Here is a 25447-nt window from a genome sequence, read left to right as displayed (position 1 = left end):
TGTAAGGAGCATTGGTGGCAAATCTGATGGTCGATCATAAGGGGAGTTTCTCTGCGCTTTTTCGAGTTCCAAATGGCTGTTTCCTCATCTCCTCCCTCCGTCGCCTCCCACCTCCGCTGCGTTGATATCAACACCAGTTTAAATCCATATAGCTGTTTTCTAGAAATCTGGCTTTTTTTTCTGGTTCGGGCTTATTTATTTTCTGTAATGTCAGACCAGAGCTCAAGATTTAGCTCACCTGGATAAGACCGGGACAGAGTCCGGCTGTAATGAATGGGTGACAGAGTGCTGGTTTCAAGCGCAGGGCGCAGCAGGTGTTTATTGTAAAGGACAGCATGAGGAGGCAGGGGCAGGCAGAAGGTCATACACAGGAGGAGGCAGGTAGCTGGGTCCAGGGGCAGACAGAAGGTCCTACACAGGGGGTCCAAAAGGGCAACAGTACAGGCAGGGAAAAAGTTAACATCATCCGGGAAGCAATAGGTTGATAACAGGACATCCGATAGGCTTAAATACAGGCAGGGAAAAGGCAAAAAGCATCGTTAGTGAGGCAGGCAAAATCTATCATGCACCGTAGGATTAAATTATGGGATACCAGCAGCACTCCGACTAGAAGTGTGTCACAAAACAAACAGTACCTCACAATGACGGGGTGCAAAGAACTGAACTAAATAGTGTGTGGTACTGACATACAGGTGCGTGAACAGGTGTGTGAATTCAGGTGAATTCAGGTGATTGGGATCTGAAGAGTGAGCTGCGTTCAGGGGATCTATGTGTTTGAGAGTGTGAGCCGGAAGCAGACGTTACACCGGCAGTGTCGATTATGCGTGTGCTTTATATTGATGGCAACTTTATGTGAAGTAAATATGCTAAAGGTTACATGCGACAATAGATCAGGTGCTTTTATATTTTTTGACAATCTGCTGCTGCGCATGTTGTGTATATTGTGTTGTGTATATTGTGTTGTGTATATTGTGTTGTGTATATTGTGTTGTGTATATTGTGTTGTGTATATTGTGTTGTGTATATTGTGTTGTGTATATTGTGTTGTGTATATTGTGTTGTGTATGTTGTGTATATTGTGTTGTGTATGTTGTGTATATTGTGTTGTGTATATTGTGTTGTGTATATTGTGTTGTGTATATTGTGTTGTGTATATTGTGTTGTGTATATTGTGTTGTGTATATTGTGTTGTGTATATTGTGTTGTGTATATTGTGTTGTGTATATTGTGTTGTGTATATTGTGTTGTGTATATTGTGTTGTGTATATTGTGTTGTGTATGTTGTGTATATTGTGTTGTGTATGTTGTGTATATTGTGTTGTGTATATTGTGTTGTGTATATTGTGTTGTGTATATTGTGTTGTGTATATTGTGTTGTGTATATTGTGTTGTGTATATTGTGTTGTGTATATTGTGTTGTGTATATTGTGTTGTGTATATTGTGTTGTGTATGTTGTGTATATTGTGTTGTGTATGTTGTGTATATTGTGTTGTGTATATTGTGTTGTGTATATTGTGTTGTGTATATTGTGTTGTGTATATTGTGTTGTGTATATTGTGTTGTGTATATTGTGTTGTGTATATCGTGTTGTGTATATCGTGTTGTGTATATTGTGTTGTGTATATTGTGTTGTGTATATTGTGTTGTGTATATTGTGTTGTGTATATTGTGTTGTGTATATTGTGTTGTGTATATTGTGTTGTGTATATTGTGTTGTGTATATTGTGTTGTGTATATTGTGTATATCGTGTTGTGTATATTGTGTTGTGTATATTGTGTTGTGTATATTGTGTTGTGTATATTGTGTTGTGTATATTGTGTTGTGTATATTGTGTTGTGTATATTGTGTTGTGTATATTGTGTTGTGTATATTGTGTTGTGTATATTGTGTTGTGTATATTGTGTTGTGTATATTGTGTATATCGTGTTGTGTATATTGTATTGTGTATATCGTGTTGTGTATATTGTGTTGTGTATATTGTGTTGTGTATATTTTGTTGTGTATATTGTGTTGTGTATATTGTGTTGTGTATATTGTGTTGTGTATATTGTGTTGTGTATATTGTGTTGTGTATATTGTGTTGTGTATATTGTGTTGTGTATATTGTGTTGTGTATATTGTGTTGTGTATATTGTGTTGTGTATATTGTGTTGTGTATATTGTGTTGTGTATATTGTGTTGTGTATATTGTGTTGTGTATATTGTGTTGTGTATATTGTGTTGTGTATGTTGTGTTGTGTATATTGTGTTGTGTATGTTGTGTATATTGTGTTGTGTATATTGTGTTGTGTATATTGTGTTGTGTATATTGTGTTGTGTATATTGTGTTGTGTATGTTGTGTATATTGTGTTGTGTATTTTGTGTTGTGTATATTGTGTTGTGTATATTGTGTTGTGTATATTGTGTTGTGTATATTGTGTTGTGTATATTGTGTTGTGTATATTGTGTTGTGTATGTTGTGTATATTGTGTTGTGTATATTGTGTTGTGTATATTGTGTTGTGTATATTGTGTTGTGTATATTGTGTTGTGTATGTTGTGTATATTGTGTTGTGTATTTTGTGTTGTGTATATTGTGTTGTGTATATTGTGTTGTGTATATTGTGTTGTGTATATTGTGTATATCGTGTTGTGTATATTGTGTTGTGTATATTGTGTATATCGTGTTGTGTATATTGTGTTGTGTATATTGTGTTGTGTATATTGTGTATATCGTGTTGTGTATATTGTGTTGTGTATATTGTGTTGTGTATGTTGTGTTGTGTATATTGTGTTGTGTATATTGTGTTGTGTATATTGTGTATATTGTGTTGTGTATATTGTGTTGTGTATATTGTGTTGTGTATATTGTGTATATTGTGTTGTGTATATTGTGTTGTGTATATTGTGTTGTGTATATTGTGTATATCGTGTTGTGTATATTGTGTTGTGTATATTGTGTTGTGTATATTGTGTATATCGTGTTGTGTATATTGTGTTGTGTATATTGTGTTGTGTATATTGTGTTGTGTATATCGTGTTGTGTATATCGTGTTGTGTATATTGTGTTGTGTATATTGTGTTGTGTATATTGTGTTGTGTATATTGTGTTGTGTATATTGTGTTGTGTATATTGTGTTGTGTATATTGTGTTGTGTATATTGTGTTGTGTATATTGTGTTGTGTATATTGTGTTGTGTATATTGTGTTGTGTATATTGTGTTGTGTATATTGTGTTGTGTATATTGTGTTGTGTATATTGTGTTGTGTATGTTGTGTTGTGTATATTGTGTTGTGTATATTGTGTTGTGTATATTGTGTTGTGTATATTGTGTTGTGTATATTGTGTTGTGTATGTTGTGTTGTGTATATTGTGTTGTGTATGTTGTGTATATTGTGTTGTGTATATTGTGTTGTGTATATTGTGTTGTGTATATTGTGTTGTGTATATTGTGTTGTGTATATTGTGTTGTGTATATTGTGTTGTGTATGTTGTGTTGTGTATGTTGTGTTGTGTATGTTGTGTATATTGTGTTGTGTATATTGTGTTGTGTATATTGTGTTGTGTATATTGTGTTGTGTATATTGTGTATATCGTGTTGTGTATATTGTGTTGTGTATATTGTGTTGTGTATATTGTGTTGTGTATATTGTGTTGTGTATATTGTGTTGTGTATGTTGTGTTGTGTATATTGTGTTGTGTATATTGTGTTGTGTATATTGTGTTGTGTATATTGTGTTGTGTATATTGTGTTGTGTATATTGTGTTGTGTATATTGTGTTGTGTATATTGTGTTGTGTATATTGTGTTGTGTATATTGTGTTGTGTATATTGTGTTGTGTATATTGTGTTGTGTATATTGTGTTGTGTATGTTGTGTTGTGTATATTGTGTTGTGTATGTTGTGTATATTGTGTTGTGTATATTGTGTTGTGTATATTGTGTTGTGTATATTGTGTTGTGTATATTGTGTTGTGTATATTGTGTTGTGTATGTTGTGTTGTGTATATTGTGTTGTGTATATTGTGTTGTGTATGTTGTGTATATTGTGTTGTGTATATTGTGTTGTGTATATTGTGTTGTGTATATTGTGTTGTGTATATTGTGTTGTGTATATTGTGTATATCGTGTTGTGTATATTGTGTTGTGTATATTGTGTTGTGTATATTGTGTTGTGTATATTGTGTTGTGTATATTGTGTTGTGTATATTGTGTTGTGTATATTGTGTTGTGTATATTGTGTTGTGTATATTGTGTTGTGTATATTGTGTTGTGTATATTGTGTTGTGTATATTGTGTTGTGTATATTGTGTTGTGTATATTGTGTTGTGTATATTGTGTTGTGTGTGTTGTGTATATTGTGTTGTGTATATTGTGTTGTGTATATTGTGTTGTGTATATTGTGTTGTGTATATTGTGTTGTGTATATTGTGTTGTGTATATTGTGTTGTGTATGTTGTGTATATTGTGTTGTGTATATTGTGTTGTGTATATTGTGTTGTGTATATTGTGTTGTGTATATTGTGTTGTGTATATTGTGTTGTGTATATTGTGTTGTGTATGTTGTGTATATTGTGTTGTGTATATTGTGTTGTGTATATTGTGTTGTGTATATTGTGTTGTGTATATTGTGTTGTGTATATTGTGTTGTGTATATTGTGTTGTGTATATTGTGTTGTGTATGTTGTGTATATTGTGTTGTGTATATTGTGTTGTGTATATTGTGTTGTGTATATTGTGTTGTGTATATTGTGTATATCGTGTTGTGTATATTGTGTTGTGTATATTGTGTTGTGTATATTGTGTTGTGTATATTGTGTTGTGTATATTGTGTTGTGTATATTGTGTTGTGTATATTGTGTTGTGTATATTGTGTTGTGTATATTGTGTTGTGTATGTTGTGTATATTGTGTTGTGTATATTGTGTTGTGTATATTGTGTTGTGTATATTGTGTTGTGTATATTGTGTTGTGTATATTGTGTTGTGTATATTGTGTTGTGTATATTGTGTTGTGTATATTGTGTTGTGTATGTTGTGTATATTGTGTTGTGTATATTGTGTTGTGTATATTGTGTTGTGTATATCATGTTGTGTATGTTGTGTATATTGTGTTGTGTATATTGTGTTGTGTATATTGTGTTGTGTATGTTGTGTATATTGTGTTGTGTATATTGTGTTGTGTATATTGTGTTGTGTATATTGTGTTGTGTATATTGTGTTGTGTATATTGTGTTGTGTATATTGTGTTGTGTATATTGTGTTGTGTATATTGTGTTGTGTATGTTGTGTATATTGTGTTGTGTATATTGTGTTGTGTATGTTGTGTATATTGTGTTGTGTATATTGTGTTGTGTATATTATGTTGTGTATATTGTGTTGTGTATATTGCGGAAATGCATTAAGGTCACATTGGCGGAAAATGTTGTAATTTACCAGGTCTTGTCAATGAATTTTTGGGGGAATTGTGAAGAGTACTGGTCCTTATTCCATTTACATGTACATTTAAGTCATTTAGCAGACGCTCTTATCCAGAGCCAGACTGGGATATGGTGAACGATCTGGTGTTAATCCCTATTTCAGACTGGGATATGGTGAATGATCTGGTATTAATCCCTATTCCAGACTGGGATATGGTGAACGATCTGGTATTAATCCCTATTCCAGACTGGGATATGGTGAATGATCTGGTGTTAATCCCTATTTCAGACTGGGATATGGTGAATGATCTGGTATTAATCCCTATTCCAGACTGGGATATGGTGAATGATCTGGTATTAATCCCTATTCCAGACTGGGATATGGTGAATGATCTGGTATTAATCCCTATTCCATACTGGGATATGGTGAATGATCTGGTGTTAATCCCTATTCCAGACTGGGATATGGTGAATGATCTGGTGTTAATCCCTATTCCAGACTGGGATATGGTGAATGATCTGGTGTTAATCCCTATTCCAGACTGGGATATGGTGAATGATCTGGTATTAATCCCTATTCCAGACTGGGATATGGTGAATGATCTGGTGTTAATCCCTATTCCAGACTGGGATATGGTGAATGATCTGGTGTTAATCTGTATTCCAGACTGGGATATGGTGAATGATCTGGTGTTAATCCCTATTCCAGACTGGGATATGGTGAATGATCTGGTGTTAATCCTTATTCCAGACTGGGATATGGTGAATGATCTGGTGTTAATCCCTATTCCAGACCGGGATATGGTGAATGATCTGGTGTTAATCCCTATTCCAGACTGGGATATGGTGAATGATCTGGTGTTAATCCCTATTCCAGACCGGGATATGGTGAATGATCTGGTGTTAATCCCTATTCCAGACTGGGATATGGTGAATGATCTGGTGTTAATCCCTATTCCAGACTGGGATATGGTGAATGATCTGGTGTTAATCCCTTTTCCAGACTGGGATATGGTGAATGATCTGGTATTAATCCCTATTCCAGACTGGGATATGGTGAATGATCTGGTGTTAATCCCTATTTCAGACTGGGATATGCTGAATGATCTGGTGTTAATCCCTATTCCAGACTGGGATATGGTGAACGATCTGGTGTTAATCTGTATTCCAGACTGGGATATGGTGAATTAGCTGGTGTTAATCCCTATTCCAGACTGGGATATGGTGAATGATCTGGTCTTAATCCCTATTCCAGACTGGGATATGGTGAATGATCTGGTGTTAATCCCTATTCCAGACTGGGATATAGTGAATGATCTGGTGTTAATCCCTATTCCAGACTGGGATATGGTGAATGATCTGGTGTTAATCCCTATTCCAGACTGGGATATGGTGAATGATCTGGTGTTAATCCCTATTCCAGACTGGGATATGGTGAATGATCTGGTGTTAATCCCTATTCCAGACTGGGATATGGTGAATGATCTGGTGTTAATCCCTATTCCAGACTGGGATATGGTGAATGATCTGGTGTTAATCCCTATTCCAGACTGGGATATGGTGAATGATCTGGTGTTAATCCCTATTCCAGACTGGGATATGGTGAATGATCTGGTGTTAATCCCTATTTCAGACTGGGATATGGTGAATGATCTGGTGTTAATCCCTATTTCAGACTGGGATATGGTGAATGATCTGGTGTTAATCCCTATTCCAGACTGGGATATGGTGAATGATCTGGTGTTAATCCATATTCCAGACTGGGATATGGTGAATGATCTGGTGTTAATCCCTATTCCAGACTGGGATATGGTAAATGATCTGGTGTTAATCCCTATTCCAGACTGGGATATGGTGAATGATCTGGTGTTAATCCCTATTCCAGACTGGGATATGGTGAATGATCTGGTGTTAATCCCTATTCCAGACTGGGATATGGTGAATGATCTGGTGTTAATCCATATTCCAGACTGGGATATGGTGAATGATCTGGTGTTAATCCCTATTCCAGACTGGGATATGGTAAATGATCTGGTGTTAATCCCTATTCCAGACTGGGATATGGTGAATGATCTGGTGTTAATCCCTATTCCAGACTGGGATATGGTGAGTTATCTGGTGTTAATCCCTATTCCAGACTGGGATATGGTGAATGATCTGGTGTTAATCCCTATTCCAGACTGGGATATGGTGAATGATCTGGTGTTAATCCCTATTCCAGACTGGGATATTGTGAATGATCTGGTGTTAATCCCTATTCCAGACTGGGATATGGTGAATGATCTGGTGTTAATACCTATTCCAGACTGGGATATGGTGAATGATCTGGTGTTAATCCCTATTCCAGACTGGGATATGGTGAATGATCTGGTGTTAATCCCTATTCCAGACTGGGATATGGTGAACGATCTGGTGTTAATCCCTATTCCAGACTGGGATATGGTGAATGATCTGGTGTTAATCCCTATTCCAGACTGGGATATGGTGAATGATCTGGTGTTAATCCCTATTCCAGACTGGGATATGGTGAATGATCTGGTGTTAATCCCTATTCCAGACTGGGATATGGTGAATGATCTGGTGTTAATCCCTATTCCAGACTGGGATATGGTGAACGATCTGGTGTTAATCTGTATTCCAGACTGGGATATGGTGAATGATCTGGTGTTAATCCCTATTTCAGACTGGGATATGGTGAATGATCTGGTGTTAATCCCTATTCCAGACTGGGATATGGTGAACGATCTGGTGTTAATCCCTATTCCAGACTGGGATATGGTGAATGATCTGGTGTTAATCCCTATTCCAGACTGGGATATGGTGAACGATCTGGTGTTAATCCCTATTCCAGACTGGGATATGGTGAATGATCTGGTGTTAATCCCTATTCCAGACTGGGATATGGTGAATGATCTGGTGTTAATCCCTATTCCAGACTCGGATATGGTGAATTATATGCTCTATCTCAACCCGTCCAGACTGATTTGGCTGCGGAATAGTCTGTATAGAGGTACAATATTAAAAAAAGACTTTGTCTGAGATTAATTAGTGTGTGTGACTGTGTTGTGTTGGGGGAAAAAGTGATGTTACTGCTGTGGAATGTGCTGTTTCATCCTCCACTGCTAAAAAGGGAACAAGAAACACAATGTAATGGAACCATATACCCCTGAAGTTGTGTAGAGAATCACCATCCCAAAGGCCACCCTACTCCCTATATAGTGCACTACTGTAGACCAGAGCCCTATTCCCTATATAGTGCACTACATTAGACCAGAGCCCTATTCCCTATATAGTGCACTACATTAGACCAGAGCCCTATTCCCTATATAGTGCACTACATTAGACCAGAACCCCCATAGACAAAGCAAGGCGCAGGCTGAGAATAGGGTCTAATGTCAAACAACCTTCCTAACTACAGGAAATAGGGGCGATTATCATAAACAACCAGTTAGCTCGGCCAACCGGCAGCCTCACACACAAACTTCCTTAATATTTTTAATAAAGCCAGATTAATTAAAAAGGGGATCCTCGTGAGCCACCAGTGGTGGAAAAAGTACCCTATTGTCATACTTGAGTAAAAGTAAAGATACATTAAAAGAAAATGACTCAAGTAAAAGTGAAAGTCACCCAATAAATTACTACTTGAGTAAAAGTACACAAGCATTTGGTTTTAAATATAGTTAAGTATCAAAAGTAAATGTAATTGCTAAAATATACTTAAGTATTAATAAAAGTATAAATCATTTCAAATTCCTCACATAAAGTAAACTAGACGGCAACATTGTCTTGTTTTTTAGCCAGGGGAACACTCCAACACTCAGACATCATTAAAGATAGCCAGGGGAACACTCCAACACTCAGACATCATTAAAGATAGCCAGGGGAACACTCCAACACTCAGACATCATTAAAGATAGCCAGGGGAACACTCCAACACTCAGACATCATTAAAGATAGCCAGGGGAACACTCCAACACTCAGACATCATTAACAGATAGCCAGGGGAACACTCCAACACTCTGACATCATTTACAGATAGCCAGGGGAACACTCCAACACTCTGACATCATTTACAGATAGCCAGGGGAAAACTCAACACTCAGACATAATTTACAGATAGCCAGGGGAACACTCCAACACTCAGACATCATTTACAGATAGCCAGGGGAACACTCCAACACTCTGACATTATCACACCCTGATCTGTTTCACCTGTCCTTGTGCTTTTCTCCACCCCACTCCAGGTGTCACCCATCTTCCCTATTATCTCCTGGGTACTTAGACCTGTGTTCTCTGTTTGTCTCTTGCCAGTTCGTCTTGTTTGTCAAGTCAACCAGCATTTTGTCTCAGCTCCTGCTTTTCCCTTTTCTCGTCCTCCTGGTTTTGACCCTTGCCTGTTCGGACTCTGAGCCAGCCTGCCTGACCACTCTGCCCGACCCTGAGCCTGCCTGCTGTCCTGTACCTTGCCACTACTTTGGATTATCGACCCCTGCCTGCCTTGACCTGTCGTTTGCCTGCCCCTGTTGCTGTAATAAACATTGTTACTTCAACACATTCTGCATTTGGGTCTTAAAACCTGATAGTACGAACTGCCATGACTGACCAAGCAGACTTGGACCAACTCCGCAATGCCATGTCCTCCGAAGGAGCCACCATTGGTAGGCGCGAGGAGTTGCTTCCCGGTCTGATGGAAGGGTTCCAGGACGTGGCTGAACGTCACGACCTAGCATTGGATGCATTGCGGGAGCATTTCCGTAGGTAGCCTACCACGACATTAACCTCCCAGCTCCTCAGTAAACCGGCTGGTAGCAGTGCCGTCACCCCAGTTTCCCGGAAACCCTGCTTACCTCCCCCGGAGCGCTGCGATGGAGATTCCAGAACCTGCCGGGCCTTTCTCTCCCAGTGCTCCCTCGTTTTCGAGCTACAGCCTTCTTCGTTCCCCTCGGACCGCTCGAGGATAGCGTACATTATTATGTTGATGTCTGGGAGGCCACTCGCCTGGGCCATGGCGGTGTGGGAGCAACAATATACCGTCTGCCTCAGTCTGGAGGTATTCATGGAAGAGGGGAGAAAAGTTTGAGGCTTCGGTGTCCAGGAGAGAGGCTGACCGGAAGTTACTCCGGCTTCGGCAGGACTACCTCAGTGTGGCAGACTAAGCGGTGGATTTCCACACTGTAGCAGAGGAGGATGCCTGGAAGCGCTGTTCGACACGTTCCTGCACGGATTATCGGAGAAAGTAAAGGACGAGCTTGCAGCCCGGGAACTACCGACAGATCTCGACTCACTCATCGCTTTGACTATCTGGATCGATGGACGGCTACGGGAACGTAGGAGGGAGGAGAAGTCTGATTGCGGTCCCAATCGCTCACCTAAGGATCCTACCTTGCGTCTGATGAACTCCGGAAGTCCACGGAGTCTACGCCCCTGAGAGGATCAGAGCTTACCAGAGTTCCTCCAAGAGCCTCCAAAGTCTGCCGATTTACCTCTTCCCAAGCCGATGCAGTTCGGCAGGACTAGGCTGTTTCCAGCCGAACGTGTACGCAGACTTAACACCCAAAGTTGTCTGTATTGCGGTACTGCCGGTCATTATGTGTCTACCTGTCCCTTCAAGAGACCTAGCTCATTGGTAGGAATGAGTACTCTGGTGGGTCTTAAGGACACTTTTGCTTCTCCCTTACTCGCCCCCCTCTACATGCCACCCTGCTATGGGGTGACCAGTCCAAGTCTCTCCAGATACTCATCGACTCGGTGCCAATATGAGTTTAATGGACGTTACTCTGGAGTCCGAACTGGGCATCTCTACTCAACCCCTCTCCATTCCCATGAATGTTAGAGTGCTGTACGGGCGCTCTATAGGCCGGGTCACCCACCATATCACTCCCATCAACCTACGATTGTCGGGGAACCACAGCGAGACGATCCAATTCCTGCTAATTGAGTCACCGCGGGTTCCTGTGGTATTGGGATCCTCTTGGATCCAGGGACTCAATCACTCGATTGACTGGTCCACTGGTGCCATCGTGAGCTGGAGCCCGTGCTGCAACGCTCATTGCCTGAAATCAGCTCAGCCTGCTCCGGGATGTCTTCCTGCCTGCTCCGGGACGTCTTCCTGCCTGCTCCGGGACGTCTTCCTGCCTGCTCCGGGGCGTCTTCCTGCATGCTCCGGGGCGTCTTCCTGCCTGCCCCGGGACGTCTTCCTGCCTGCTCCGGGACGTCTTCCTGCCTGCTCTGGGACGTCTTCCTGCCTGCTCCGGGACGTCTTCCTGCCTGCCCCGGGACGTCTTCCTGCCTGCTCCGGGACGTCTTCCTGGAGGCTTGGAAATTGCCCCAAATCTCTCCGCCATTCCCGCAGAGAACCAGGACCTCCAGGAGGGGTTCAGTAAGGGAGGGGTTCAGTAAGGGAGGGGTCCAGTAAGGGAGGGGTCCAATAAGGGAGGGGTCCAGTAAGGGAGGGGTCCAATAAGGGAGGGGTCCAATAAGGGAGGGGTCCAATAAGGGAGGGGTCCAATAAGGGAGGGGTCCAGTAAGGGAGGGGTCCAGTAAGGGAGGGGTTCAGTAAGGGAGGGGTCCAGTAAGGGAGGGGTCCAGTAAGGGAGGGGTCCAGTAAGGGAGGGGTTCAGTAAGCGAGGGGTCCAGTAAGCGAGGGGTCCAGTAAGGGAGGGGTCCAGTAAGGGAGGGGTTCAGTAAGGGAGGGGTCCAGTAAGGGAGGGGTCCAGTAAGGGAGGGGTCCAGTAAGGGAGGGGTCCAGTAAGGGAGGGGTTCAGTAAGGGAGGGGTCCAGTAAGGGAGGGGTCCAGTAAGGGAGGGGTTCAGTAAGGCCACTACGGTTCCACAACACCAAGTTAACCTGTCTGGCACCGGGGTGCCGCTAGCGGAACTCCTCCCACATTCCACTGAAAAGGCAGAGTGCGAAATTCAAAAGATATTTTTTTAGAAATATTTAACTTTCACACATTAACAAGTCCAATACAGCAAATGAAAGATACACATCTCGTGAATCCAGTCAACATGTCCGATTTTTCAAATGTTTTACAGCGAAAACACCACATATATTTATGTTAGCTCACCACCAAATACAAAAAAGGACAGACATTTTTCACAGCACAGGTAGCATGCACAAAGCCAACCTAACTAACCAAGAACCAACCAAACTAACCAACAAACAACTTCATCAGATGACAGGCTTATAACATGTTATTCAATAAATCTGTTTTGTTTGAAAAATGTGCATATTTCAGGTATAAATCATAGTTTACATTGCAGCTACAATCAGAAATTGCACCGAAAGCAGACAGAATAATTACAGACACCAACGTCAAATACCTAAATACTCATCATAAAACATTTCTGAAAAATCGATGGTGTACAGCAAATTAAAGACAAACATCTTGTGAATCCAGACAATATTTCCGATTTTTTAAGTGTTTTACAGTGAAAACACAATATAGCATTATATTAGCTTACTACAATAGCCTACCACACTACCGCATTCATTCATCAAGGCACGTTAGCGATAGCAATAGGCACGTTAGCGATAGCGAATAAACCAGCAAGATATATAATTTTGACTAACCTTGATAAGCTTCATCAGATGACAGTCCTATAACATCAGGTTATACATACACTTATGTTTTGTTCGAAAATGTGCATATTTAGAGCTGAAATCAGTGGTTATACATTGTGCTAACGTTGTGCTAACGTATCTTTTTCCCACAACGTCCGGATATTTTTCTGACACTTTTTCTGACACACATATTCTGACCAAATTACTATTCATAAACATAACTAAAAAATACATGTTGTAGAGGAAATGATAGATACACTAGTTCTTAATGTAATCGCCGTGTTAGAATTCTAAAAATAACTTCATTACGACATCCAGCGAGAGAGTACCCAAAAGCTGGGCGCAAACGACTAGTTCACATGTACGACAGATATATGAAATAACATCATAGAATGGGTCCTACTTTTGCTGATCTTCCATCTGTCACGTTCCTGACCTGTTTTTTCTGTTGTTTTGTATGTGTTTGATGGTCAGGGCGTGAGTTTTTGGTGGGCAGTCTATGTTTTCTGTTTCTATGTTGGTTTTGGGTTGCCTGGTATGGCTCTCAATTAGAGGCAGGTGTTTGACGTTTCCTCTGATTGAGAGTCATATTAAGGTAGGTTGTTCTCACTGTTTGTTTGTGGGTGATTGTCTCCTGTGTCAGTGTCTGTATGTTACGCCACACGGGACTGTTCTGGTTTTTGTTAGTTCGTTCGTTTTATGTAGTCTGTTTCCCTGGTTCATGCGTTCTTCACGTTGTATGTAAGTTCGTGTCCAGGTCTGTCTACATTCGTTTATTTGTTTTGTAATTATTCAAGTGTTCGTCGTGTTCTTCAGTTTTGTTTATTAAATCATTATGTATTCACAACCCGCTGCAGTTTGGTCGAATCACTACTCCTCCTCTTCGTATGAAGAGGAGGAGGAAGCCCGTTACAGAATCACCCACCAAACCCGGATCAAGTAGCGGGTTAACGGACAGCGCACAAAGCAGGATTTCTGGTCCTGGGAGGAGATCATGGAAGGAAAAGGACCATGGGCTAAAGTTGAAGTTAATCGCCGCCCATGGGAACAGCTGGAGGCAGCTCGGAGAGCGGAGGAAACCGGAGAGAGGAACCGGCGTTATGAGGGGACGCGTCTAGCACAGAAGCCCGAAAAGCCCGTGAGTACTACCCAAAAATTTATTGGGGGGGGGCTAAGAGGTAGTGGGCCGAGGGCAGGTAGGAGACCTGCGCCCACTTCCCAGGCTAACCGTGGAGAGCGGGAGTACGGGTGGACACCGTGTTACGCAGTAGAGCACACGGTGTCTCCTGTACGTGTTCATAGCCCGGTGCGGGTTATTCCACCTCCCCGCACTGGGGCCGGAGATATTAGTCTTCCATAACGTCAGCTTATCAGAAGGCAAATCCAGGTCCCGCCTCGCGCTCTCCAGAAAACAGGAAACTGGTGACACGTCATGCCAAGAGCTATGATTCGAGTCCAGATCAAGTTACACAATCAATTTCTTCTCTCACTGCTTGTCGACATCTAGTGGAAGACGTATGAAGTGCATCTAAACTAATAAATATCAAGGACTTTAATAGGCAGCCCCTAGAAGAGTGCATCGATTTCAGATTTTCCACTTCCTATCAGGAAGTTTGCTGCAAAAGGAGTTCTGTTTTACTCACAGATATAATTCAAACGGTTTTAGAAACTAGAGAGTGTTTTCTATCCAATAGTAATAATAATATGCATATTGTACGAGCAAGAATTGAGTACGAGGCCGTTTAAATTGGGCACGATTTTCCCCCAAAGTGAAAACAGCGCCCTCTGTCCTCAACAGGTTTTAAGCCGGATGCACTGGCATGCCACTATAACACCGCGGCTACACCCCCGGAAGCCGAGACCTTTTCCCTCAGCTCCAAAATCATCAGGTAAACAGGAGGAGAGCAGACAACAACAGGTAAACAGGTGGAGAGCAGACAACAACAGGTAAACAGGAGGAGAGCCGACAACAACAGGTAAACAGGAGGAGAGCAGACAACAACAGGTAAACAGGAGGAGAGCAGACAACAACAGGTAAACTGGAGGAGAGCAGACAACAAGAGGTAAACAGGTGGAGAGCAGACAACAACAGGTAAACAGGTGGAGAGCAGACAACAGGTCAACAGGAGGAGAGCAGACAACAACAGGTCAACAGGAGGAGAGCAGACAACAACAGGTAAACAGGAGGAGAGCAGACAACAACAGGTAAATAGGAGGAGAGCAGACAGCAACAGGTAAACAGGAGGAGAGCAGACAACAACAGGTAAACAGGTGGAGAGCAGACAACAACAGGTAAACAGGTGGAGAGCAGACAACAACAGGTAAACAGGTGGAGAGCAGACAACAACAGGTAAACAGGAGGAGAGCAGACAACAACAGGTAAACAGGTGGAGAGCAGACAACAACAGGTAAACAGGAGGAGAGCAGACAACAACAGGTAAACAGGTGGAGAGCAGACAACAACAGGTAAACAGGAGGAGAGCAGACAACAGGTAAACAGGAGGAGAGCAGACAACAGGTAAACAGGTGGAGAGCAGACAACAACAGGTAAACAGGTGGAGAGCAGACAACAACAGGTAAACAGGTGGAGAGCCGACAACAACAGGTAAACAGGTGGAGAGCAGACAACAACAGGTAAACAGGAGGAGAGCAGACAACAACAGGTAAACAGGAGGAGAGCAGACAACAACAGGTAAACAGGAGGAGAGCAGACAACAACAGGTAAACAGGTGGAGAGCAGACAACAACAGGTAAACAGGAGGAGAGCAGACAACAACAGGTAAACAGGTGGAGAGCAGACAACAACAGGTAAACAGGAGGAGAGCAGACAACAACAGGAGGAGAGCAGACAACAACAGGTAAACAGGTGGAGAGCAGACAACAACAGGTGTGGTGTCCCAGGTAGTTGCTTCTAGATCTCTGTATAATCCGTGGTTGTTGGATGCGAGGGCCGGCGTGTTTTTAAAGGAAGTTGGTCAAATTGATCACTGATGATTTTCTAGCTATCAGCTAACAGTTGAGTATAGGGTTATGGATGTGTAAAATAGGTTCCTTTTTTTCTAAGACTATAAAGTTAATTAAGTTTACACACACAGGAACTGTTTGGTTTAGACATACTGTGGTCCTTTGTAGCTCAGTTGGTAGAGCGTGGCGCTTGTAACATTAAATGTATGCATGACTAAGTCCCTTTGGATAAAAACGTCTCCTAAATGGCATATGTAATATCCGCTATGTCTCTTTACTCTCTATCCATTACTATGACCATGAGCCATTTTCTTTAGTATCCTATATCTTTAGTTATCTGTCCTTTGAGGTCAAAGAAATCCCTAAAAACTGTTATTCACCATCAATGACTGTGAGACAACCGTACAACTCTTATAAAATGGTGTGTGATGTTGGGGTGGCAATGGGTGGCCCAGCCTCTCTGTCCCCGGGAAAAAAAACATGGCGACGCGTCCACAGAAGCTAAATATTGACTTAGAGACCTGTAATCACATTCACACATGACAGAATGGAAATAAACAGCAACATGTGCCCCGTCTCCTCCGTGTGCCTCCGACCCACACCACAGCTGAGGATTCTGGGAGAACCAACCGCCATGGGCCACCTGAGGGATAATCTAGTAATGGGCCACTGACGACATCAGAGCTGAGAGCTGGAGAACAGAGAGTGGGAAAATAGTGTTGGCATATACTGTAGGAGACTACCGTAGAAGATTTGGGAGCAGGAGAATACTGTAGAAGAGTTGGGAGCAGGAGAATAATGTAGAAGAGTTGGGAGCAGGAGAATAATGTAGCAGGAGAATACTGTAGAAGAGTTGGGAGCAGGAGAATACTGTAGAAGAGTTGGGAGCAGGAGAATACTGTAGAAGAGATGGGAGCAGGAGAATACTGTAGAAGAGTTGGGAGCAGGAGAATACTGTAGAAGAGTTGGGAGCAGGAGAATACTGTAGTGGAGTTGGGAGCAGGAGAATACTGTAGAAGAGTTGGGAGCAGGAGAAAACTGTAGAAGAGTTGGGAGCAGGAGAATACTGTAGCAAAGTTGGGAGCAGGAGAATACTGTAGAAGAGTTGGGAGCAGGAGAATACTGTAGAAGAGTTGGGAGCGGAGAATACTGTAGAAGAGTTGGGAGCAGGAGAATACCGTAGAAGAGTTGGGAGCAGGAGAATACTGTAGAAGAGTTGGGAGCAGGAGAATACCGTAGAAGAGTTGGGAGCAGGAGAATACCGTAGAAGAGTTGGGAGCAGGAGAATACTGTAGAAGAGTTGGGAGCAGGAGAATACTGTAGAAGAGTTGGGAGCAGGAGAATACTGTAGAAGAGTTGGGAGCAGGAGAATACTGTAGCGGAGATGGGAGCAGGAGAATACTGTAGAAGAGTTGGGAGCAGGAGAATACTGTAGAAGAGTTGGGAGCAGGAGAATACTGTAGAAGAGTTGGGAGCAGGAGAATACTGTAGAAGAGTTGGGAGCGGAGAATACTGTAGTGGAGTTGGGAGCAGGAGAATACCGTAGAAGAGTTGGGAGCAGGAGAATACTGTAGAAGAGTTGGGAGAAGGAGAATACTGTAGAAGAGTTGGGAGCAGGAGAATACTGTAGAAGAGTTGGGAGCAGGAGAATACTGTAGAAGAGATGGGAGCAGGAGAATACTGTAGAAGAGTTGGGAGCAGGAGAATACTGTAGTGGAGTTGGGAGCAGGAGAATACTGTAGAAAAGTTGGGAGCAGGAGAATACTGTAGAAGAGTTGGGAGCAGTAGAATACTGTAGCAGGAGAGTTGGGAGCAGGAGTATACTGTAGAAGAGTTGGGAGCAGTAGAATACTGTAGCAGGAGTGTTGGGAGCAGGAGAATACCGTAGAAGAGTTGGGAGGAGGAGAATACCGTAGCAGAGTTGGGAGCAGGAGTATACTGTAGAAGAGTTGGGAGCAGTAGAATACTGTAGCAGGAGTGTTGGGAGCAGGAGAATACCGTAGAAGAGTTGGGAGGAGGAGAATACCGTAGCAGAGATGGGAGCAGGAGAATACTGTAGAAGAGTTGGGAGCAGGAGAATACTGTAGAAGAGATGGGAGCAGGAGAATACTGTAGAAGAGTTGGGAGCAGGAGAATACTGTAGTGGAGTTGGGAGCAGGAGAATACTGTAGAAGAGTTGGGAGCAGGAGAATACCGTAGCAGGAGAGTTGGGAGCAGGAGTATACCGTAGAAGAGTTGGGAGGAGGAGAATACTGTAGAAGAGTTGGGAGCAGGAGAAAACTGTAGAAGAGTTGGGAGCAGGAGAATACCGTAGAAGAGTTGGGAGCGGGAGAATACCGTAGCAGGAGAGTTGGGAGCAGGAGAATACCGTAGAAGAGTTGGGAGCAGGAGAATACTGTAGCAGAGTTGGGAGCAGGAGAAAACTGTAGAAGAGTTGGGAGCAGGAGAATACTGTAGCAGAGTTGGGAGCAGGAGAATACCGTAGCAGGAGAGTACTGTTGTGGTTGAGAGATGGAGAATACCGTAGTGGAGTTTCATCCGGCGTCCCAAAGCATATGGGAGTGGAATCCATGCTTAAATAACTTTGAGAAGGGATAATCTGGTAATGGCCTGCTGACCACATGATAACCACAGTTAGAGCTGTAGCTACAGGACTGGAAAAGTAGAGAGAGGATAATGAGGAGTAGAATACTGGTAATGGGCTGCTGACCACATGATAACCACAGTTAGAGCTGTAGCTACAGGACTGGAAAAGTAGAGAGAGGAGGAGTAGAATACTGGTAATGGGCTGCTGACCACATGATAACCACAGTTAGAGCTGTAGCTACAGGACTGGAAAAGTAGAGAGAGGATAATGAGGAGTAGAATACTGGTAATGGGCTGCTGACCACATGATAACCACAGTTAGAGCTGTAGCTACAGGACTGGAAAAGTAGAGAGAGGAGGAGTAGAATACTGGTAATGGGCTGCTGACCACATGATAACCACAGTTAGAGCTGTAGCTACAGGACTGGAAAAGTAGAAAGAGGAGAATGAGGAGTAGAATACTGGTAATGGGCTGCTGACCACATGATAACCACAGTTAGAGCTGTAGCTACAGGACTGGAAAAGTAGAGAGAGGAGGAGTAGAATACTGGTAATGGGCTGCTGACCACATGATAACCACAGTTAGAGCTGTAGCTACAGGACTGGAAAAGTAGAGAGAGGAGGAGTAGAATACTGGTAATGGGCTGCTGACCACATGATAACCACAGTTAGAGCTGTAGCTACAGGACCGGAAAAGTAGAGAGAGGAGGAGTAGAATACTGGTAATGGGCTGCTGACCACATGATAACCACAGTTAGAGCTGTAGCTACAGGACTGGAAAAGTAGAGAGAGGATAATGAGGAGTAGAATACTGGTAATGGGCTGATGACCACATGATAACCACAGTTAGAGCTGTAGCTACAGGACTGGAAAAGTAGAGAGAGGAGGAGTAGAATACTGGTAATGGGCTGCTGACCACATGATAACCACAGTTAGAGCTGTAGCTACAGGACTGGAAAAGTAGAGAGAGGAGGAGTAGAATACTGGTAATGGGCTGATGACCACATGATAACCACAGTTAGAGCTGTAGCTACAGGACTGGAAAAGTAGAAAGAGGAGAATGAGGAGTAGAATACTGGTAATGGGCTGATGACCACATGATAACCACAGTTAGAGCTGTAGCTACAGGACTGGAAAAGTAGAGAGAGGAGGAGTAGAATACTGGTAATGGGCTGCTGACCACATGATAACCACAGTTAGAGCTGTAGCTACAGGACTGGAAAAGTAGAGAGAGGAGGAGTAGAATACTGGTAATGGGCTGCTGACCACATGATAACCACAGTTAGAGCTGTAGCTACAGGACTGGAAAAGTAGAGAGAGGAGGAGTAGAATACTGGTAATGGGCTGCTGACCACATGATAACCACAGTTAGAGCTGTAGCTACAGGACCGGAAAAGTAGAGAGAGGATAATGAGGAGTAGAATACTGGTAACGGGCCACATGAGTACTAAGACCAGAACACTACTGGTAACGGGCCACATGAGAACTAAGACCAGAACACTACTGGTAACGGGCCACATGAGAACTAAGACCAGAACACTACTGGTAACGGGCCACATGAGAACTAAGACCAGAACATTACTGGTAACGGGCCACATGAGAACTAAGACCAGAACACTACTGGTAACGGGCCACATGAGAACTAAGACCAGAACACTACTGGTAACGGGCCACATGAGAACTAAGACCAGAACACTACTGGTAACGGGCCACATGAGAACTAAGACCAGAACACTACTGGTAACGGATCACATGAGAACTAAGACCAGAACACTACTGGTAACAGCCACATGAGAACTAAGACCAGAATACTACTGGTAACGGATCACATGTGACCTAAGACCAGAACACTACTGGTAACGGGTCACATGGGAACTAAGACCAGAACACTACTGGTAACGGATGACATGGGAACTAAGACCAGAACACTACTGGTAACGGATCACATGGGACATAAGACCAGAACACTACTGGTAACGGGCCACATGAGAACTAAGACCAGAACACTACTGGTAACGGGTCACATGAGAACTAAGACCAGAACACTACTGGTAACGGATCACATGAGAACTAAGACCAGAACACTACTGGTAACGGGCCACATGAGAACTAAGACCAGAATACTACTGGTAACGGGCCACATGAGAACTAAGACCAGAACACTACTGGTAACGGGCCACATGAGAACTAAGACCAGAACACTACTGGTAACGGGTCACATGAGAACTAAGACCAGAACACTACTGGTAACGGGCCACATGAGAACTAAGACCAGAACACTACTGGTAACGGATCACATGAGAACTAAGACCAGAACACTACTGGTAACGGGCCACATGAGAACTAAGACCAGAACACTACTGGTAACGGGCCACATGAGAACTAAGACCAGAATAGGGAATAGTGTTCTATAGGGCCCCGTTCAACAGTAGTGCACTATGTAGGGAATAGTGTTCTATAGGTCCCTGGTCAGTTTACAGTCTTGGATCGTATTGTGCACTGTATCGGACTTGTATCATATTGTAACCCCATTTACAGTTTCAGTACATTCCCTCTGATCAAAGACAATGCTGGCAACATCTGGAAAGCTGCTTTAAGGAGTGTGTCAAATAGAAGAGTAGCACATGGTTCCAGCAAATGGAGTGCTGAGTCCCTGCCTCCCCCTATCCCGTCTAGGCCGGGTCCAGCCGGTCTCTATTCATCTGCTATGGAAGCTGTAGCACATAGTTGGCTCCACTACACAGACCTGCAGATAGCAGCTCCACTGATGCCAAACAGCAATGACAGATAGTTGAACTGGCACCGGCACACAGCAGCCAGCAGCCTGATACACAGCAGCCTGATACACAGCAGCCTGATACACAGCAGCCTGACACACAGCAGCCTGATACACAGCAGCCTGATACACAGCAGCCTGATACACAGCAGCCTGATACACAGCAGCCTGATACACAGCAGCCTGATACACAGCAGCCTGATACACAGCAGCCTGATGCACAGCAGCCTGATACACAGCAGCCTGACACACAGCAGCCTGATACACAGCAGCCTGATACACAGCAGCCTGATACACAGCAGCCTGATACACAGTAGCCTGATACACAGCAGCCTGATACACAGCAGCCTGATACACAGCAGCCAGATACACAGCAGCCTGATACACAGCAGCCAGCAGCCTGATACACAGCAGCCTGATACACAGCAGCCAGCAGCCTGATACACAGCAGCCTGATACACAGCAGCCTGATACACAGCAGCCAGTAGCCTGATACACAGCAGCCTGATACACAGCAGCCTGATACACAGCAGCCTGATACACAGCAGCCTGATACACAGCAGCCAGCAGCCTGATACACAGCAGCCTGATACACAGCAGCCTGATACACAGCAGCCTGATACACAGCAGCCTGATACACAGCAGCCTGATTCACAGCTGCCTGACACACAGCAGACTGATACACAGCAGCCAGCAGCCTGATACACAGCAGCCTGATACACAGCAGCCTGATACACAGCAGCCTGATACACAGCAGCCAGCAGCCTGATACACAGCAGCCTGATACACAGCAGCCTGACACACAGCAGCCTGATACACAGCAGCCAGTAGCCTGATACACAGCAGCTTGATACACAGCAGCCTGATACACAGCAGCCTGATACACAGCAGCCTGATACACAGCAGCCTGACACACAGCAGCCTGACACACAGCAGCCTGACACACAGCAGCCTGACACACAGCAGCCTGACACACAGCAGCCTGATACACAGCAGCCTGATACACAGCAGCCTGATACACAGCAGCCTGATACACAGCAGCCTGATACACAGCAGCCTGATACACAGCAGCCTGATACACAGCAGCCTGATACACAGCAGCCTGATACACAGTAGCCTGATACACAGCAGCCTGATACACAGCAGCCTGATACACAGCAGCCTGATACACAGCAGCCTGATACACAGCAGCCTGATACACAGCAGCCTGATACACAGCAGCCTGATACACAGCAGCCAGCAGCCTGACACACAGCAGCCTGATACACAGCAGCCTGATACACAGCAGCCTGATACACAGCAGCCTGATACACAGCAGCCTGATACACAGCAGCCTGATACACAGCAGCCTGATACACAGCAGCCTGATACACAGCAGCCTGATACACAGCAGCCTGATACACAGCTGCCTGACACACAGCAGACTGATACACAGCAGCCAGCAGCCTGATACACAGCAGCCTGATACACAGCAGCCTGATACACAGCAGCCTGATACACAGCAGCCAGCAGCCTGATACACAGCAGCCTGACACACAGCAGCCTGATACACAGCAGCCAGTAGCCTGATACACAGCAGCTTGATACACAGCAGCCTGATACACAGCAGCCTGATACACAGCAGCCTGATACACAGCAGCCTGATACACAGCAGCCTGACACACAGCAGCCTGACACACAGCAGCCTGATACACAGCAGCCTGATACACAGCAGCCTGATACACAGCAGCCTGATACACAGCAGCCTGATACACAGCAGCCTGATACACAGTAGCCTGATACACAGCAGCCTGATACACAGCAGCCTGACACACAGCAGCCTGATACACAGCAGCCTGATACACAGCAGCCTGATACACAGCAGCCTGATACACAGCAGCCTGATACACAGCAGCCTGATACACAGCAGCCAGATACACAGCAGCCTGATACACAGCAGCCTGATACACAGCAGCCTGATACACAGCAGCCTGATACACAGCAGCCTGATACACAGCAGCCAGCAGCCTGACACACAGCAGCCTGATACACAGCAGCCTGAAACACAACAGCCTGATACACAGCAGCCTGATACACAGCAGCCTGAAACACAACAGCCTGACACACAGCAGCCTGATACACAGCAGCCTGAAACACAACAGCCTGATACACAGCAGCCTGACACACAGCAGCCAGCAGCCTGATACACAGCAGCCAGCAGCCTGACACACAGCAGCCTGATACACAGCAGTCTGAAACACAACAGCCTGATACACAGCAGCCTGATACACAGCAGCCTGATACACAGCAGCCTGATACACAGCAGCCTGACACACAGCAGCCTGATACACAGCAGCCAGTAGCCTGATACACAGCAGCCTGATACACAGCAGCCTGATACACAGCAGCCTGATACACAGCAGCCTGATACACAGCAGCCTGATACACAGCAGCCTGATACACAGCAGCCTGACACACAGCAGCCTGACACACAGCAGCCAGCAGCCTGATACACAGCAGCCTGATACACAGCAGCCTGATACACAGCAGCCTGACACACAGCAGCCTGACACACAGCAGCCTGATACACAGCGCCTGATACACAGCAGCCTGATACACAGCAGCCTGATACACAGCAGCCTGATACACAGCAGCCTGATACACAGCAGCCTGATACACAGCAGCCTGATACACAGCAGCCTGACACACAGCAGCCTGACACACAGCAGCCTGATACACAGCAGCCTGATACACAGCAGCCTGATACACAGCAGCCTGATACACAGCAGCCTGAAACACAGCAGCCTGAAACACAGCAGCCTGATACACAGCAGCCTGATACACAGCAGCCTGATACACAGCAGCCAGCAGCCTGATACACAGCAGCCTGATACACAGCAGCCTGATACACAGCAGCCTGATACACAGCAGCCAGATACACAGCAGCCAGATACACAGCAGCCAGATACACAGCAGCCTGATACACAGCAGCCTGATACACAGCAGCCTGATACACAGCAGCCTGATACACAGCAGCCTGATACACAGCAGCCAGCAGCCTGACACACAGCAGCCTGATACACAGCAGCCTGAAACACAACAGCCTGATACACAGCAGCCTGATACACAGCAGCCTGATACACAGCAGCCTGAAACACAGCAGCCTGAAACACAGCAGCCTGAAACACAGCAGCCAGCAGCCTGATACATAGCAGCCAGCAGCCTGACACACAGCAGCCTGATACACAGCAGCCTGAAACACAACAGCCTGATACACAGCAGCCTGATACACAGCAGCCTGATACACAGCAGCCTGATACACAGCAGCCAGCAGCCTGACACACAGCAGCCTGATACACAGCAGCCTGAAACACAGCAGCCTGATACACAGCAGCCTGATACACAACAGCCTGATACACAGCAGCCTGATACACAGCAGCCTGACACACAGCAGCCTGATACACAGCAGCCTGATACACAGCAGCCAGCAGCCTGACACACAGCAGCCTGATACACAGCAGCCTGATACACAGCAGCCTGACACACAGCAGCCTGACACACAGCAGCCTGATACACAGCAGCCTGACACACAGCAGCCTGACACACAGCAGCCTGATACACAGCAGCCTGATACACAGCAGCCTGATATACAGCAGCCTGATATACAGCAGCCTGATACACAGTAGCCTGATACACAGCAGCCAGCAGCCTGATACACAGCAGCCTGATACACAGCAGCCTGATACACAGCAGCCTGATACACAGCAGCCTGATACACAGCAGCCTGATACACAGCAGCCTGATACACAGCAGCCTGATACACAGCAGCCTGATACACAGCAGCCTGATACACAGCAGCCTGATACACAGCAGCCTGATACACAGCAGCCTGATACACAGCAGCCTGATACACAGCAGCCTGATACACAGCAGCCTGATACACAGCAGCCTGACACACAGCAGCCTGACACACAGCAGCCTGATACACAGCAGCCTGATATAAAATTAAACTCATTATGACGATCCAGGACTGACACAGTCACTATGACGATCCAGAACTGAAACAGTCACTATGACGATCCAGAACTGACACAGTCATTATGACGATCCAGGACTGACACAATCATCACAGAACTAATGGGGATCCACAATAAACCCCAGGAAGAGTAGCTGCTGCCTT

This window comes from Salvelinus fontinalis, chromosome 28, assembly GCF_029448725.1.
Source record: "Salvelinus fontinalis isolate EN_2023a chromosome 28, ASM2944872v1, whole genome shotgun sequence".
In the NCBI taxonomy this organism is placed as follows: Eukaryota; Metazoa; Chordata; class Actinopteri; order Salmoniformes; family Salmonidae; genus Salvelinus; species Salvelinus fontinalis.
This window is presented reverse-complemented; position numbering follows the sequence as displayed.